The sequence below is a fragment of the Fringilla coelebs genome (assembly GCF_963513975.1).
Source record: "Fringilla coelebs genome assembly, chromosome: 2".
NCBI lineage: Eukaryota > Metazoa > Chordata > Aves > Passeriformes > Fringillidae > Fringilla > Fringilla coelebs.
Window position 1 is genome coordinate 116,618,549 of NC_140029.1, and position 6,000 is coordinate 116,624,548.

The window sequence follows — 6,000 nt, forward strand, 5'->3', positions numbered from 1 at the left end:
GGGCTGCTGGTAGATAAAACCAGCACTGGGAGAGAAAAGAAACCACGGGAAGGGTTCCACTGATTGATGAATGGAAAAAGAGATTTGCTTTTACAAATAAACTTTGGGTTTGCTGATAAACGAAATTGGACATTGAGAGATGAAAGAAACAATGGGGAAGAAAAACCCCTGAATTCAGTAAGAATTAAAAGTGAAAAGGGGGGGTTGTACATTAGAGGGAAATCTCTGGTATCAGGTGTTCTGGGAAGTCTGAACCTCTCAAGTACCTCAGCCAATGGGGAAAGAGAGAAGGGAAATGGGGGAAATTGGGATAAAAAGGAGGCTGAGTCCTCCAAAAATGTGAGAGATCCCAGGGGAATGCCCCATGGCCTCTCCCTTTATTGGAATAAAGAAAGGACTCCTCTGTCTCCTTTTTGGTGTTTGTGGGTTAATTTTCCTAACACCAGGAGCAGGGATCTTCTGTCAGCTGGAGCTGCACTCCTTGGAAAGTAATTCTGCAGTGATGGATCTGCTCCTGCTCCAGGCTCTGAGAGAGCAGGGAGATAAATGGGACAGGCTGCGGGGAAGAGTTATGGGAATGATCCAGGAGCTGGAAAAGCTGGAGAAGCGTGAGAGATGGAGACAGCCCTGCCGTGGAGATTACGGCAGCAAAGGTTAAGAGGCTGCTGAGCTGCTCCCCGTGCAGCTCACGGGGAATTCAGTGAGAATTCCTGAGGGGAAGGGATCTCAAATGCTCCCTGAGCCCGGGTCCAGGAGCTCACACAGCCTTTGGACAGCGCTCCCAGGCCCAGGGTGGGGCTGTGGGGGCGTCCTGTGCAGGGCCAGAACACTCCATGGAGATTTGGAGAGGACCTGGCTGGCACAGGCTGGGCAGAGCCAGCAATTAAGCAGCGTGGCTAATTGCAGGCTGCCCTCCTGGGAAGTGTGTGAGCAGCCAGTAAGCCCGAAGGAATCGCAGCCCTGAGACCTCCCCGTGTCCCTCCTGCTGCTCCAGGGACCCCTCTCAGGGTGCTTTGGGCCAGGAGCAAAGCTGGAAGCTACGAACAACAGGAATGCTCCCTGGAGGAGGGATTTCCATGAGGGGATCCAGGGGAATGGCACAGACTGCAGCATGATGTGGGACGGGACCTCACACCTGCTGCAGGAGCCTGGGGTCCCTGGGGTGGGGCAGGAGCTCGGGCAGAGGGCAGAGCTGGGGGAAATTTCCCAACCAGCTTCTGACTGTCCATTAAAATGGAGATAAAAACCCAAAAAAGTCATTAGCAGTTTAGCAGAGGGTCAGAAAGCAGGTTATTGACTTGCTTTCTCACAGCTCCAAAATCCTCCTAAGTATAGAGCACTTTAGATTAATTGGGGGGAAAATGGATTGGAAAGTTGCAATTAAGTTGATGTCATAATTTTGGGGGGGGAAAAAAACAGGTGTTCTGCTACAGCTGTAGTTCTCTCCCTGGCTTTAATTGGCATCCCAGTCCCAGTTGTCTGTATTGATAAAATGCTGTCCATTAAAAAAAAAAGTATCATTAGCATTGTTTTGAAAGGTACAAATATTTTGAAGGAAAAAAAAGAAAGATTACCCAGAAAAACTTGGACACTTTTTTTTCTTTAACCTTTCAGAAGCTAGGGGTAATTGTCTCAGCTCTGTGAGGAGTGAGCAGGATGCTTAATTGCACGGCCCCTGGAGGAGCTGGCAGTGCCCCTCAGCCACACCCAGTGACACCGGGGATGTCATTAGCAGGGTTTTTATTGAGTGTTCTGGGGCACGGGCGAGGCAGCAAAGCCGGCATTGCTGGGAACGAGCATTTCTGCAGGGCACCCAACCAGGATTCCACCTCGAAGGAAGCACAGCCTCTCCCTAAATCCTTTGGATCTTCCTCTTAACAGCCCTGCCTGAGAGGCTTTTTCATGCCATCACAGGGTTTTGGGAGCCAAAATCATTCCCACCCCTGCCATGGCAGGGACACCTCCCACTGTCCCAGGCTGCTCCAAGCCCCGGTGTCCAGCATGGCCTTGGGCACTGCCAGGGATCCAGGGGCAGCCACCAGCACCCTGAGAAATCCATGTCAGTGCCTCAGCACCCTCACAGGGAGAGGTTTTTCCAGCCTGGATAACTCCTGGCTTCCCTGCAGCTCTCTGCACAGGCACAAATTGGAGTTTTTGACCAGGCAAGTTTCTGACAGCACCATCGGCTGCTCCAGAGGAAAGCAGGTTGTGCTGTCTGTGCCCCTGCCTGCTGTTCACCAGCTGTGCTGGTGACATTTCACCAGGACAATGCTCCGGGGTCCTGAGGGGTCCCTGGGGCTGCTGAGCACAGAGGGACTCGGGGCACTGGGGGGAAAAGGAAGGGGAAAGTGAGTGCCTGCCCTTTTGATAATGCCCCTGCTTGGTTATGGCCAAAAATCCTTCACTGCATTTAGGTTAGAGGAGTGAATCTGCAAGTGTGGGCCCTGATAACTTCAGGCTGGCAAAGGGCAATTCCCTTTGCTTGCCCTGAGCTTTCCCGAGGGCTTTTTCTGAAATTGCCCATCTCAGCAATGCCACCAGTTCTTCTTGGGTGTTCATACCCTTCAAACAAACCTCTCTGCGCAGGCTTCAGATTCTCCTTTGCCATCACTCACTTGAGCTTCTCATATTTAACTCCTCTAATCTCCCACCGATAAATCACTGCCTCCCAGCCCTTCATCATTCTCAGCTCTGCTCCCGAATCCCTTCGGGATGCTGACACCCATCAGGCACCCAGGTAATTAATAGGTGGCAGATCCCTGCCAGGGCCCAGCTGCACTCCTGGGAAGAGCAAAGGAAAGGGAAGGTCGGGTGTGGGGGCTGGATGCAGAGCAGGGGCTGGGCAGGGAGAGGAAGAGGAGGAAGGGCAGGATCCCAGAGGCTGCAGGTGTGGATATGGGCTCTCTGGGCCCATAAATCACACTCACACCTGCCAGGCTGAGGGAGCACAGACATCTTTTGGGGGGCAGCAGCTCTATCACCACTCAGACTGGTCGCCTGAGCAGATTTCCCCTTCCATAACCCATCTGTGCAGTGATTCCCCTTCTCCAAGACACAGCCACCTCTTCCTCCCCCAGAAGGAGAGGAGGCAGCTCAAAGCAGGGCTGAGGAATAATGAGTGGGTGTCACCTCTCTCTGCGGGGTCAGGAAAGGGGTGAGGACGCTGGAATGGGCACTGCTGAGAGGAAGATGCATTAGCCTCCTGTTCCCTTTTTTGTTTAGCACTCTCTAAGTCACCAACATGCTTCAAAGGAGAAGTGTTGCAGGTGCTGATAGCATCTGACTTCCCTGATTTGCTGGAAGCTGCTGGGGAAAGGAAGCAGAGATAAAGGGAGCCTGTTCATGCTGCTGTCCCATGGGGATGGCTCCTCTGGGGACACACAGAGCATTCCCACAGAAGGTTTCCCAGAGAATTTGAGGCTGCCCCATCCCTGGAAGCGTTCCAGGCCAGGCTGGTTGTGGCTTGGAGCACCCTGGGGCAGTGGAAGGTGTCCCTGTCCATGGCACTGGGTGGGCTTTAACCTCCAGCCCACACCTTTCTAGAGGGCTCATGAAGGAGCATTTCCTGCACTTTGGGGGAGAGCAGCAGGCTCTTTCATGACTAACAAGATCACAGGTGGTTGTGCAAACCTGCCAGCGTCTCCTGGTGTCCCTGTGGGATTCCCACTGCCATCCCTGGCTGTGTGCCCTCTGAAGGAGCAGGGGAGGAGGAATGTGTCCATGCAGATGTTGTCTGTGTGGATGAGGCTGGCGACCTTGCACTTGTCAGCTCGGCAGGCATGGAGCCCATCTGCTGTGTGGGCTCAGGACAGCACACACAATAAACTTGAGAGACTGCATGGAGCAGTCATGCTGCTTTCTGGTAAAAGGGACGGGAGAAATGTCCTCAGATAACAGCAGCCAAGAGGAAACTTTGTGGAGAGGTCAAGGACGGGGGTTTGTGGAAAGTGAAGGCATCCACAGAGGCTGAGGAGGTGTGAGCAAGGATGCAAGGGCAAGAACAGCCAGAAAAGCACTTACAGCACACTGGAGAGGGCTGTGGCAGAGCTTTGGGGACTTTTGTTACTTCTGAACACGGTGCAAGGACTTTGCCTTCCATATTTAGGCAGAAAGCCAAGGATGTTTAGGAGGACCTCTTGTGCTTGGCTCTGCTTGCTCCCCCCTTTCTGCAGCTCACTCTCAGGGCACCAAGTCCTGTGAAATACAAGGATCCTGGCTAAGAGAAATCCAGCCTCAGAAACCTGATATTCAGCAGGAAAACAACCCTAAGGGGGTCTGGCACCCTCAGATGTTCTCTGGGTCAGCAGTGGTGGGGTCAGGGCCGGGAGGGCTCTGCTGTAACCACCGTGGGACAAACCCTGTGTCCTCACCCCCAGGCTGAGCAAAGAGAGGGGCTTGGCGAGGCAAGGGTGGCACGTCAGCAGCACGCCTGCCCTCCCATCCATCTTCCCTGGCCTCAGGAAACAAACAGCAGAGCAAATATTGCCTCCCTGTCAGAGCTGGCCGGGGCTGTGCTCCTGTTTGCCTTGCGCTTTTCCAGGAGTGATGTCCCGTGACATCCAGGACACTGACACAGAACAGGACAGGCCTGGGGCACAGGGAGGGCTCCTGGCAGGGGACAAACAGGGTGCCTCAGCTGCAGGGAGGCAAGGCAGGAATAATTATCCATCCTGCAGAGGGCAGGTGCTGTGGAGTGGGCACGGCTCGAGGCGGCCGTTCCCAGAGATTCCCACTTCCAGATTTATGGGCCTGCTCTGCCTGCCCTTTGGGAACACTGCTCTGAGGGGAGCAAGGAGGCACGAGATGTGGCCTCACCTCCTGGCCCTGCTGAGGTCAAGCCCCAGGAGATCTCATTGAGCTGTTTCCTCTCCCCTCTTTCCCTCGGTTTCTCTGCGCACTAAGAGCCTCACGGCAGCTGGTGCCTTTTTCCTCTACTCCAGATTGGACATCGTGGAAAAATCCAAAGGAAAAGCTGTTCACAGCTTTGGGGATGGAAGCTGCCAGCACAGAGGAGGAGTCTGCATGAGTGCTTGCAGGAGTGCGTGGGCACCCAGCCCTGCCAGCGCCTGCTGCTCCAGGATCCCGGGCATCTCCGCCCCACAGGGGACGTGCAATATCAAAACTAAACTAAAAGAATAGAGAAAGGAGACATCAGAAGGCTTGACAGGAATGGAACGGAATGGAATGGAATGATAATAAAATCTTGTGACTGCTCACAGCCTCGACACAGGTGGCTGTCATTGGTCATCAAGTAAAAACAATTTCACATGCTGTGTAAACAACTCTCCAAATCACATTCCAAAGCAGCAAAACGTGGAGAAGCTGAAACTTCTCAGCTTCTAACGAAAGGATTTTTCACAAAATATGTCTGTGAGGCTGTTCAGAGGAGGAGCTGGCAGGTGAGGTGTGCCAGCCCTCAGCCCACCCTCACCTTGAGCAGAACAGCCCCCTGACCTCTGCCGAGCCTTTCCCAGCCGGGCTCCAGCCTTGGCCTGCATTTCCTCCCCATTTCCCACCTCGGAGCAGCATCCTCACCCCCGGCTGATGGAGCACAGCGCTGTGCCTTGGAGAAGGTGGCTTAATCCTTATCAGCCGAGGAGAATTCCATCAAACGAGCGAGCGGCAGCGGGGAATTGGAAATGCGGAGATGCATAATTCATGGCAGAGAGGACGCATTTAATAGGTGTGCTCAGCGGCAGCCCGGCTCAACACCTTGTTCTCCGTGCCGGGGATGATGTCAGGTCACTCGGGATTAGCTCTTTGTTCTCCGGGGCTCCATCTGCCATCCCGAGCTCCTGCAGGATGAGCTCCGTGCCCGCAGCCGCTCGCAGCCCTGCTCGGTGTCAGAGAGAAGAGGGCTTATTTACACATAAATGAGGAGGGAAATATCCACAACGGATCCCAGGGTGCCAGGTCTTATTGGCAATTTCCTTCCCTACTTTGCAAAGGCCGAGATAACCCAAGGTGCCTCCCGGCCAGGGCAGGAACCTGAACCTACCT